Genomic DNA, 14,104 nt, shown 5'->3' with positions numbered 1-14,104 from the left:
TTTTAACCTGGTATGGATTTGTCATAGAATATCCTGCACATTGTTCCATACAATTCCCACTTAATGCTGTTATCCAGTGTCCATCTGACCTCACTACACTGGCATAGAGTACTCACATACTGTAACATTACCCCCAAATTGTCACACAACACTAAAAAGATCCAAATGACATCTTAACATTATATATTTATTTAGTTTATTCGCTTATATTCATAAATTCCACAGCAATATCATCACTGTCCACATCGGGGTTCACAGTTTACATTCCCTATCAGAATGTCTTTGGAGTGTTGGAGGAAACTGGAGAGCCCAGAGAAAACCCACACAAACACGGGGAAAGCATGCAAACTTTTTGAAGATGTTGTCCTTAATGTTATTTGAAAGAAAAAAAACCACCAGTGCTAACCCCTTAGCCACCATATACTGTATAAACATCTTATTGTCCAGCCATATACAATTTTCTGTTTTGGCCTCACTTTTGCTTATTTTTATTATGTTTTTCTTACCAAAGTCTAGCTTCCATGATATTAGATAAAGATGAAATCATTACAGAAGACTATTTTAACCCTTGCCTGACATATAAATTAGATATCATGTGCACATGTATGGAGCTATCAAAAGAGCTAAGTCCGTTCTATGAGGGTTAGGCGCCAGCTGCGTTATACAGCTGGAGCCTGCCTCTCAAAGCAGTGGTCAGTGTTACCAAAGAAAAAAATGAGTTCCAGCTCCACGATGATCCTTTAAAATTGATAAACTTTATTCCATGAAGTAATTTAAAATAGCATGGTAGACAAACGTGGAGGATAGGTAATCTGGCAACGCGTTTCTAACGCTGGCTACGTTATTTATCAAGGATTCTTTTTGAGGCTTTGATAAAGAATGTAGCCATTGTTCAAAACATGTGGCCAGACTCTCTATCTCCAAAGTTTATCTACTATGCTATTTTAAACTAATGCATGGAATAAAGTTTAGCAATTTTAAAGTAATATCCTCGAACTGGAACTCATTTTTTTCTTTGGACTTTCTACATGCACCACGGGACATAGTTCCATGCACAGTTGATCATCTGATTGCCTTGGTGAGCTGACAAATCTTTTTCAGACATTATTGGAGTTACAAAGCCTACATCACTACCATCTTCTTACTCCTATTGGTAAACTGACACTATGCTTCAATAGTACAGAATTTCAGTTCATGCTACAAGCCATCAAACCTTGAAGGTTCAAGTTATAAAAAATGTGAAAGAAAAGTCTAACATAAAAAAAACAAAAAAACCCCCACAAAAGATCAACCCACTCTTTTTAAAAAAATACATAAATAGAATAAAAAATGTAAAATGATAAAAAAATAAACATGTACATCACAGTATTCAACGTTACAGTTTGGTAAAAAAAAAGTGGTTTTTTTCTGTCGTCTCTCCTCAATTGATAAGGTATATGCATCCCAATATGGTGCGAATAAAAACAATATCATAAGCCCTTATGCAGCTTCATCAACAAAAATAAAAAAGGTATGATGCTATGGGCTATTTTTCTTTTTTTTTTGTTTCAAAGTCCAAGATTTTTACATTTATTTACACACATATATATATATATATATATATATTTATATATATATATATATATATATATATATATATATATATATATATATATATATATATATATATATATATAAAATCCATAATCCTATTGACCTGGAGACTCATGTTACTAGTTCCTTTATACTGCCCCATGAATACTATAAAATCAAAGCCTGAAGAATAATGTCCAAATTTACATTTTTTTTCATCCTCTAACCTCCCTTTTATCTGTTGAAGGTTGCAAGTTGAAGGTTAACACATATGTACAATATGTCTTTGACATGTTGTACTTCCGCCATGATAATTGGTTCTGTCAAATGACATTCTCATATTAACATTAGGAAAATACCGTGCATATGAATTTAATTAACAATTACGTGGAAGCCTGTTGCATTTTTTTACTAAATTGTTTCTATTTTTATGGTCCGGAATTGCTCTAAATAGATAAACACTTCCGTTCATCTGGATGGAATGACAGTGTACTGAGCCTTTTACCTGTTCAGGCTTATTAGGAGCTGTCATAAGAAAGTAATTGCAATTACTGTGTTTTCCCGAAAATAAGACCTATCCGGAAAATAAGCCCTAGCATGATTGCACAATGTCAATAACAGACGAGCCAATCACTCAAAGATTTCAATCTCAGGATGTCATGTAAAAACTGTTTATTTTGGCCATCTTTCCATTAGTCATACTAACGACACAGCCTATAGTTGTATACAATACAGAACCTAGGTTGTTGATTTGAACACCCCTCGAACACCCCCCAAAATCACTCGAACATTAAATTAGCGAACCTCGAAGATCGCTCATCTCTACTCCTGACTGCATAGTTGTGTTCTCTGGGCTGGGTTTCCAACTTTACTTTTTATATTTCCTGGATATCTTATCAAAAATTACGGACAGTTAATATTTTTCATAGACACATTGGAAAACCATATTAAATCTTTATGACTATAAATGATGCATTTTTACAGTCTTCTATGTCCAAGCATCTCCTGCTCTTTCCGTAAACTCAGTGATCTCATGACTGCCATGTATGGAGAAGGAAGCAGCCTCTGCACTTTTACCATTTAACAACATGAGATAAACCCTTTATGCTGACCATTCTTTAATTTTAGGATTTCAAAAGTTATGCATTCAGAAGGATTCTAAGTCTCCCTAATTTAGGTTTATGTAGTGGCTCTCTTCCAATCGACCTGATATAGAGTATGATGTTACTGCTTCCACCAACATATTATGGCTGCAGTTCCACTTTGAATAAGGCATCTTGTAATTGCTTTAAAACTATGAAGCCCGATGACAGTTAATTTTTAAAATTAGCATTTTCCATTGACCTATACAAGCACAACACAAAATAGTAAAAATGTCCTTAAAAAAGCATTCCCATCAAAGTTTTTGTCCACTTAATATATTGCAGTCATCATATTGTCTAGCACTGTTTACTTACAGTTGCTAATTTTGTACTTCTACCCAGTTAATTCTTCTGTTTTCCATTAAGTCTATGACATCACATGATTAAAAAACAGACTTGCTGAATACTTCTAAACTCTATGTAGAAACAGGAGGTCTTTTCCCTGCATGAGTCATCATTAGAAATACAAGGTGCTTTCAGTGACCTAGATTTGTAGTTCTAATGATGACTCATGCAGAGGAAAAACAGACTTCCTGTTTCTACTTAGAGCTTAGAAGGATTCAGATAGACTGTATTTAATCACATGATTTCATAGACCTAATGGAAAACAGAAGAATTAGCTGGGTACAAGAACAAAATTAGCAATTGTAAGCACACAGTGTTATATAATATAGTGATTGCAAAATATCAAGAGGATAAAACTTTGATGGGAGTGCTTCTTTAAAGAAGTATTATTAGTAGTTTGCTCTATATAAGTCTAAAGACACTTATGTAATAAAAACATCTGAATAAACTGCTGAAACAAGAATTCCTATGACTTTCATAAAATCCTGCACCTGGAACACTAGACATCTGGAGACGAAAAAATAAATCCTACTCCTAAATCTATTATCTTTTTTACTGCAAAGTACAATGAGCTCACTCCTTATATCTGTGTTTGTACTGAAGCCATTTCCCTGGTTTCAAGAGACTGCTGGATTAATTTGCTCCTATGTGCCTTTGCAGCAGGATGAGGGCATAGGGCGGGCATTCTGATGACGGCTGTGCTGCTTTGATTTGAACTGTGATACAGGCTTCTCTGTGTGAAGGCTCCATGCCAGGGAGCTGTCATTGATTTTCACCAACATTACTCTTGTCCTAACTCTACAATGGGAAATCTGACTCTAATGAAAGAAAACAGCAGAAGGTATTGACTTCTTTATAGTACATTATACTTGGGAACTAGAGTATGAAGGGGAAACCTTTTTTCTTTAATTCCTAAATCTTTAAGGTCACCAAGTCTGGTACGAGCAATATATTGTATTTCCCTTGTGAGGATATATCTATATATCCACTATTTTTCATTTTTGGGAAAATACTGATCATTCCCCTGTTTTCTCTTTTAATGTTATAATATGTATTTTTGGAATTAGTCAAGTAGTTTGTGTATATAATTTTGTCCCTGCTCTTATCCTTCAGGGACAGATGTCAAATATAACGCCAGAAAGGACTACAATTTTCAGCGATTACATTAAAAAATGCAGGAGGGACAGGTTTAAAAAAATAAATAAATAATAATAATAAAAAAATTATATATATATACAGTTAGGTCCAGAAATATTTGGACAGTGACACAAGTTTTGTTATTTTAGCTGTTTACAAAAACATGTTCAGAAATACAATTATATATATAATATGGGCTGAAAGTGCACACTCCCAGCTGCAATATGAGAGTTTTCACATCCAAATCGGAGAAAGGGTTTAGGAATCATAGCTCTGTAATGCATAGCCTCCTCTTTTTCAAGGGACCAAAAGTAATTGGACAAGGGACTTTAAGGGCTGCAATTAACTCTGAAGGCGGCTCCCTCGTTAACCTGTAATCAATGAAGTAGTTAAAAGGTCTGGGGTTGATTACAGGTGTGTGGTTTTGCATTTGGAAGCTGTTGCTGTGACCAGACAACATGCGGTCTAAGGAACTCTCAATTGAGGTGAAGCAGAACATCCTGAGGCTGAAAAAAAAGAAAAAATCCATCAGAGAGATAGCAGACATGCTTGGAGTAGCAAAATCAACAGTCGGGTACATTCTGAGAAAAAAGGAATTGACTGGTGAGCTTGGGAACTCAAAAAGGCCTGGGCGTCCACGGAAGACAACAGTGGTGGATGATCGCCGCATACTTTCTTTGGTGAAGAAGAACCCGTTCACAACATCAACTGAAGTCCAGAACACTCTCAGTGAAGTAGGTGAATCTGTCTCTAAGTCAACAGTAAAGAGAAGACTCCATGAAAGTAAATACAAAGGGTTCACATCTAGATGAAAACCATTCATCAATTCCAAAAATAGACAGGCCAGAGTTAAATTTGCTGAAAAACACCTCATGAAGCCAGCTCAGTTCTGGAAAAGTATTCTATGGACAGATGAGACAAAGATCAACCTGTACCAGAATGATGGGAAGAAAAAAGTTTGGAGAAGAAAGGGAACGGCACATGATCCAAGGCACACCACATCCTCTGTAAAACATGGTGGAGGCAACGTGATGGCATGGGCATGCATGGCTTTCAATGGCACTGGGTCACTTGTGTTTATTGATGACATAACAGCAGACAAGAGTAGCCGGATGAATTCTGAAGTGTACCGGGATATACTTTCAGCCCAGATTCAGCCAAATGCCGCAAAGTTGATCGGACGGCGCTTCATAGTACAGATGGACAATGACCCCAAGCATACAGCCAAAGCTACCCAGGAGTTCATGAGTGCAAAAAAAGTGGAACATTCTGCAATGGCCAAGTCAATCACCAGATCTTAACCCAATTGAGCATGCATTTCACTTGCTCAAATCCAGACTTAAGACGGAAAGACCCACAAACAAGCAAGACCTGAAGGCTGCAGCTGTAAAGGCCTGGCAAAGCATTAAGAAGGAGGAAACCCAGCGTTTGGTGATGTCCATGGGTTCCAGACTTAAGGCAGTGATTGCCTCCAAAGGATTCGCAACAAAATATTGAAAATAAAAATATTTTGTTTGGGTTTGGTTTATTTGTCCAATTACTTTTGACCTCCTAAAATGTGGAGTGTTTGTAAAGAAATGTGTACAATTCCTACAATTTCAATCAGATATTTTTGTTCAAACCTTCAAATTAAACGTTACAATCTGCACTTGAATTCTGTTGTAGAGGTTTCATTTCAAATCTAATGTGGTGGCATGCAGAGCCCAACTCGCGAAAATTGTGTCACTGTCCAAATATTTCTGGACCTAACTGTATATATATATATATATATATATATATATATATATATATATATATTTATCTCATATCTTTTCATGGGACAACACTGAAGATATGACACATTGATACAATGTAAACAAGTTAGTGTATAGCTTGTATGAGAATGTAAATTTGGTGCACCCCCTAAATAACTCAACACTCAGTCATTAATGTCTAAACAGCTGGCAACAAAAGTGAGTGAAATGGCTAAATTGCGCCCAATTAGCCATTTTCCCTTCCCGCTGTCATGTGACTAATTAGTGTTACAGGGTCTAAGGTGTGAATGAGGAGCAGGTGTGTTAAATTTGGTGTTATTGCTCACACACTCGCTCATACTGGTCACTGGAAGATCAACATGGCACCTTACGGCAATAAATTCTCTGAGGATCTGAAAAAAAAAGAATGGTTCTTCTTTGTAAAGATGGTCTAGGCTATAAGAAATTTGTCAACAACCTGAAACTGAGCTGGAGCATGGTGGCCAAAACTATACAGCAGTTTAATATGACAGGTTCCACTCAGAACAGGCTTCGCCATGGTTGACCTAACAAGTTGAGTGCACATGCTCAGCGTCATATCCAGAGGTTGTCTTTTCAAAATACACAAATAAGTCCTGCCAGCATTGCTGCAGAGGTTAAAGGAGTGGAGGGGGTCCGCCTGTCAGTGCTCAGGCCATATGCCGCTACTTCGTTGTAGCTATTTATTGATTGTTCTATTTGTCTATTTATTTTCATACATGTTTACACTTTTATGAATCACGTGCCATTGAGTTTTTTGACTATTTATTGATTGCTCTATATATGTATCTCCATATATGTTTACATTTTTATGAATGACATGCCACGGAGCTTTTTTTGATATCATATTTATTTATTTATTGTCACATGTATTTAAGATAAATTTATGGATATTTTGCAGTAGGCATTTTTTAATGTATTTGTATAGTATATTTTTTATAAATTTATTTACATTTGATATATTATTATTTTTTGAGCAATATTTCATATATGGCATTTTATTCATAACATTGTATTTTTTGATAAATATTTAATACTTCAAATATCTACAGCGTCACAATTTGAAATTTGCACTTTACTCTGATATCTTGCTATTTATGAATATTTATGGACCTGCTTGGCCTCATATTTTTGATCAATTTTTTGTATATCCTCCGTGGGAATTTACCCTGTTTTTGCACATTTACCCTGGTTGTATAAAAATATATATATTTTTTTAAATTTTGAAATAAAATATACATATTTTTACATGATGATATTATTGTTTCCTTTGTGTCACTTTTCGACCCTCTGAGATAGGGATTTGTCTTTCACCAATCCACAAGGGTCTTTTTGATAATCATTGGTCTTAAGTGACATTTTTCTAATAAGGGATTTTTTAAGTCATATGCCGCACTTTGCATCAAATTGGTCTGCATGCCTGTCATCCCAGAAGGAAGCCTCTTCTTAATATATATTAACATGTCTTGTCTGAATTTTTTTTTATGTAATAATCACTGAAAATTCCAGTTCTTTCAGGAATTATGTTTGACTTCTGTCCCCAAAGGATAAGAGCTGGGACCAAACTATATACACAAGCTACTTGACCAAGTTAAAATATTTTAAAAAAAATGTGAGGGATGTACTCACTTTTGTGATATATTGTATATGTATATTCTTGACCGCTTCCTGACCTGCAATGGCTGTGCTCTACTATCTAATGTAACTTTTGACATTACTGACTGCAGGAGAGTCTGAGGACAGCACATACTAGGTAAAGTTGGGGGAATCTGTATGTGCAGCAATTTTGAGAGTGTGCAAGTGTCTCAGGATGGTGCTTTGTAGGTGGAGTGGATGGACACTTAAGCGGGCTTTACACGTTGCGACATCGCTAATGCGGAGTCGTTGGGGTCACGGATTTTGTGACGCACATCCGGCCGCATTAGCGATGCCGTTGCGTGTGACACCGATAAGCGATTTTGCATCGTTGCAAAACAGTGCAAAATCGCTAATCGGCGACACGGGGGTCCATTCTCAATTATCGTTACTTCAGCAGTAACGAAGTTGTTCCTCGTTCCTGCGGCAGCACACATCGCTGCGTGTGACGCCGCAGGAGCGAGGAAGCTCTCCCTACCTGCCTCCCGGCCGCTATGCGGAAGGAAGGAGGTGGGCGGGATGTTACGTCCCGCTCATCTCCGCCCCTCCGCTGCGATTGGGCGGCGGTTCAGTGACGTTTCAGTGACGTCGCTGTGACGCCGCACGGACCGCCCCCTTAGAAAGGAGGCGGTTCGCCGGTCACAGCGACGTCGCCGGACAGGTAAGTATGTGTGACGGCTCTGGGCGATGTTGTGCGGCACGGGCAGCGATATGCCCGTGTCGTGCAACAGATAGGGGCGGATACCCACACTAGCGATATCGGGACCGATATCGCAGTGTGTAAAGTAGCCTTTAGTGTGGTTGTGTGTCTGCCATGGGATACATGCATCTTGTTCTCTCGGGAAATGTAGTCTAGAGGAAAGGCACAGTGGGTTGCAGAAGGTTCAGCATGTAAACAATATCAAAGCACAATGATGGCTACATGAGGCTGAAGAGGAGATAAAAAATAAAAAATGTAGCAGAGGATTTGGGGACTGATTACCAGAATAGTAGATCATTGGTTTGTGCTCAGAAAACTCCTTTAATGAGGTTATATGATGTGAGAATTAAATTTGAAGTTCCCCAATTAGAATATGACAGGTTAGTGACAACCCCAAAGCTTTAAATGTCCAAAAGCATTTATAGGAATCCATGCACAGCAATAAATTATAATGACATCCCATAACGCCACTACCCCTATGGTAGCAACCAATTGCACAAACTGCGAGCAGAAGAACCCCCTTCATTCATCCTTAGGGTTACTGTGATGTAAAGTCATGGTTAATTTTGGAAGAAAGCAGAGTTGAAATGTTTTGACTACAACTTTGGCTTGACATATAGTAAATATTATTTACTATACATGGTGATGAAAACCCTGACGTTACCATTTTACTACAGTAATTTTTTTTTATTGATTAATATCATTAGAATCATTAATCAGTCAGAGTATGGAAGAATAGTCAGAATTGGAAATTTAACTTACTAACTCCACAACTTTGCTTATAACATAAAAATAAAAAAAAATGTACTAAAGATACTTTAGTTGTCTAGACATGTGAATGGTCTTGTGATACTGAAGGTTTAGTTATTTTTCAGAAAATAGGAATAGATCATCATAGGGGCTACCTCACTCTCCTACACATGTCGACATTTCACCTATCCCCAGCTCTGTTTTTCCAGCCCTTCCACTTGACTCTACGGTATACCATCCACCCCCATGGCGATGGTAATATCAGGCTTCTTTACTGAATACTTGTCCAGTGATGGGCTGACACATAGCAATGGCATAGCTATTCCCTGTGATGACATACTTTTCAGACAAACTACAAAGCTTCCATGATCACTTGATTGCTTGTCTCTTTGGTCAATCAGGATATCTTTCCTAATAAAAACTGTTAAAACATCACCACTCCGGCATTTTTTTTTTAAATTTTTTTAATTTCACCACTAGAGTGGTGCTTTAATCCCTTAAGGATCGGGCGATTGAGTAGGGCAGATCAAAGTATTGCAGTGCGCCTGCGTGGGACCTCAATATTGGCTAGTGTAGATGACGTAGAACGCGTCATCCACACTAGCTTCAAAATAAGGAGGACAAAGATGACCGAAAGAGGAGGTGCAGACCCGGAGAACGGAGACGCCCATCCAACCAATCTGCTCTGTGCCAACCATTAGGTGAGTATTATAAACATCTGGTGACAGGTTCCTTTTAAACATGGGGCAATCAAGTAGACTGACATTTTTCATTGTAAAGCATGCTGGGACTTTTAAAGAGTTAGGTCACACCTATTACTTCACGTAAAATCTTAGTCCCCGGCGCAGTATGTTATAAAAAATAAACAAACAAAAAACCCTGCACTTTATCACCATCCTTGTCCAGCAGTGAGTCTCTGTGGCTGCTCCCAGTATCCGGTATTGGCTGCAGTGCTCACATGGATAGCATGGTAGACAATCAGTGAACTCAACTGCTAGGAAACGGGGTGTTCTGTTTACGTAGGAAAAACTGCTAGCATAAAATACAACTCTGAATTAAAAGTAAAAATGGAAATTTCTGTTGATGCAATTGTATAATCCAGTCCAATTTTATTGCAGTCTAAAAACACTTTGCTCTTTTTAGCGTCTAACACGAAGTGTGACATTGTCACCTTTTTAATGAAAGAAAATCAGCATTCTTTACATGGCTGAGCCACGATCAAGCTGAAATCCTTTATTTTACATGATTGATCCTTCCAGATGCATTGGCTAACACCCTCTAAAACTCTGTGCTGCACATGTCCATTATTTCCAAATAACGCTAATGTCTCCTGCAAGTTTATAGCCAAAGCTGTTCTTTTTATTTATGTAGGCAAAAATGACAAATAAGCACAATTAGCCAAACTGAATCCCTTTCGAAGGACCTCAAAGAGCGGTTCTGAATCCTGGCCCATACAAAAGCTCTGATAAATCATTTAGATGGTGTGAAATGAAATCGTGGAGCTTGGCTGCAGCCAAATTCTCATGGGATTTACAGGAGACTGCCAGGTCTAAACATTAGCTGGCATGAAGGAGATGCTGTGCCTTGGTCTCATACAACTGGCAGACGAAGGAGAGCGTCAAGGACACAAGTATATCACTGAACCTGACCACAAAGGTTATGGCTGGCTAGGAAAGAATGAGAAATAAGGAACAGAGACTGCTGTGGAAAAGGAGCAATCAATAATGTGTTCTAATAAAGGGAAAATGAGTGATAAGAGGAAAAATGCTACTTACATGCCAACATACAGATTTACATGGGTCTAGATTATGGTACTATTATCAGAAATGCTGAAAAAAGTCCCAGTCATGTAAAAAATGCTAGAAATGATGATTTCCGGAATAGCAAATAAAACTGACATTTCTTGCTTCTAAACTATCAAGATTGGATTATTCATAGATAATGGTCCTGCTGCCAATACACACAGCAAAGGACAGATAACTCTATAAAAGTGTTATAATAGAACAATACAGTGTCCTCTAGGGGCAGGATAAAAAAGGCATAATGGAAGAATAGACATCTAGGGGCAGATTTACTAATCAGGTCTAATATACAGTATAGAACAGAGTTTCCCAACCTTTCTGACCTTGAGAGCCACATTCAGGTCTTTGAGAGGGTAATGAGCCAAATCCAGCTCTGTGAGAGGGTCACGAGCCACATTTAGCTCTGTGAGAGGGTCGCGAGCCACATTCAGCTCTATGAGAGGGTCGCGAGATACATACAGCTCTGTGAGAGGGTGGCAAGCCACATTCAGCTCTGGGAGAGAGTAGCACGCCACATTCAACTCTGTGAGAAGGTCGCGAGCCACATTCAGCTCTGTGAGCGGGTCATGAGTAGAGATGAGCAATGTTCGAATTGAACTGTTCGCCAATTTCAAATTCGAGTTGTTTTGGGCGGTGTTCGAATCGTTTGACGAACTCGAATCATTTGCTTCACGTTCGACCGTTCGAGTTACCGTTCGATAACGGTTCGATCATCAAAACCGTAGCTAGTTACTAGCTGGCTTTTCACTGTAATACTGTGAGTCCCTGTTACTAATGATATTATCAAAAGTAAGTGTATAGTGGGCGGGGGGGACGGGGTTTAGATCAGTGCTGCTGAGTGCTGAAAGAATGGCGATCACCATTTTTTTTTCCTAACCGCGCGTACAGTGGGGCAGGCCAGGCTGTCAGCCAATCACAGACACACACAGCAAAGTGGATTTTTGCCAGACAAACAAGGGCATGTGTCATTGGTTGTGCATGTTACATGTCCTTGTCCTATAAGACCCGGCCATTTTCCCCATCGCCGCCATTATCTCACTGCTGCGGGTGTTTGACAGTTACTGCTTCCTCTGCTGCTGCTGCTGTGGGTGCTATACACTTAAAAAGTGCAATCTACAAATCGCTTTAGGGATTAGGGACTATTTATAATTTCAGCCCTTTTCAGGGCTAGATTAGAGCAGTTCATTGCTAATTTTGCTAGGCAGGTCTGTACCAGCGCTGTGAAAGGGTTTTTCCCAGCGTCTGTCTAAATCAGCTCAGGCAATTCTTTGGGGCATAGTATGAGTATCTGGGATAGTCAGTGATGTACCTCAGCTGACAAGAAAGCAACACCACCTCTGCATTCTACACCACCTCTCCATTTCTGCTACGCAATTTTAACTGCAAAAAGTGCAGGCAATTTTTGGGGCATAGTATGAGTGTCTGTGATAGTCAGTGACGTAGCTCAGCTGACAATAAAGCTACACCACCTCTGCATTCTACACCACATCTCCATTTCTGCCACGCAATTTTAACTGCAAAAAGTGCATGCGATTCTTTGGGGCATAGCATGAGTGTCTGGGATAGTCAGTGACGTTCTTCTGCTGACAAGAAAACAACACCACCTCTCCATTTTTGCTACGCAATTTTAACTGCAAAACGTGCAGGTAACTTTTTGGGGCATAATATGAGTGTCTGGGATAGTCAGTGACATACCTCAGCTGACAAGAAAGCTACACCACCTCTGCATTCTACACCACCTCTCCATTTTTTAACTGCAGGTAGTCCAGCCAGTCTGTGAGGAAGGTGCAGGCGTGGATATAATGTTGCCTTCATCCAAAGGTGGTGCTCTCAATGTCTGAGAGATCTCAACACCAGCAGCTGTTTCCACTTCCAAAACAACTGATGACCTGCCAATCACACTGCCTGTTTCGGGTAAAGAGGTGGAAGGTATGCGTCCAAAAGCATGTGTGACTGCTGTCCCCACAGTCACAGAGGATGAAGAGCACGCCGATGCACTTGATGGGGCAGACGGTGGTTGCCCCGCCCCACTAGGCAGCATTGTAGCACAGTGACCTTCCCACTGCGACTTATGCTTCATTTAAAGTCATGTACAAGGTGGGCTCCCAAGTATACAGCAAAACCACGCACCAGGAAAATGACTCTAGGCAGTTGGGTTGATAAATGATTGTTTAACTTTACCAAAACAAACAATAACAACCATGCATAAAACAAAAAGAATAGAACAATCTATTCACAAGTCCAAAAGCCTACACCCCTATGCTGCGCAACTCGTAATGGCGATTTATACCCCCTTCTCACTAACCTTTGCCTAACCAAGGGACTGTCTAAACAGTCACCTAATACCTGGCAATCCCTCTGCGTAGCAGGAGTAATTGTGTGTGTGTGTGTGTGTGTGTGTGTGCGAACACAACCTACCAGTGGCGCAGCACAAGAGCTTACAACTTATCTACCTAAACATAGACAAAACCTATTAACCCCCGTCAATACCCTTGTTTGCTGAAGCCTCACAGATAAGGCAGATGATAAAAGTGGTAACGCAAACAACACAGCTCAGCAACACAGTCCTGGAAATCTTGTAAAGCAACAGTCAATGCAAACATGTGTCGCTGTCCCTCTAGGATTTTAACTGTAACTGACAAACTGACAGAGCAGAGGCAGCAAGTCTTATTGTCTATATAGTCGGTCTAAGCAGAACAGATATGTGTTTTGTTACCAAAACAAAGTGTTGCGTGCACGCAGTCCTGGCTGGGCCCAGCCTACCATACCCGGGTACTGTGGTGTCCAGTTGCCATAAATACAGACTTGACGATCCTCTCACGGTAATCAGTATAGCCAGCAACTGAAGAATGGCGGTCTCTGGCACAGGATGCTGCTCACACGCGTTATGGTCCTCCTCACCAAACTCCAACACGAGTCTCCTCACAATCCACCTAAGTGTTTCCGTGGTGGCTCCTTTCTGTTACGCACACCTTTCGCTTTTCCTTCAGCTCACATACAGCACCTCCTCTGGTCTCCAAGTCCACAGACGAAGACCGTTTTGCTGTTGCTATAGTGACTAAACAGTCAAAGGCAGATGCAAAACAGCGGCCCCTTGTGGGTGGTCAGCAACAATGCATACAATGAATGGCAAATAGGCATCTTCATTCACAGTTGATAAAGGTCATCAATACACCCTCACCCAATCACTTCATATCCATGTGACGGTTCATGGACGAAGTACTCAAACTAGTGAGTTTTTGGCCTCTA

General features: G+C 39.5%; 1 protein-coding gene across 1 annotated transcript in view; it reads left to right on the top strand.

The window, feature by feature from the left end:
* Positions 1-14,104, top strand: part of PLXNA4 (plexin A4) — a 1,083,593-nt gene that overhangs the window by 597,761 nt on the left and 471,728 nt on the right. The gene's annotated exons all lie outside the window — the stretch shown is intronic.

Source organism: Anomaloglossus baeobatrachus, chromosome 4 (assembly GCF_048569485.1).
Source record: "Anomaloglossus baeobatrachus isolate aAnoBae1 chromosome 4, aAnoBae1.hap1, whole genome shotgun sequence".
NCBI classification, from domain to species: domain Eukaryota; kingdom Metazoa; phylum Chordata; class Amphibia; order Anura; family Aromobatidae; genus Anomaloglossus; species Anomaloglossus baeobatrachus.
This window is presented reverse-complemented; position numbering and strand designations above follow the sequence as displayed.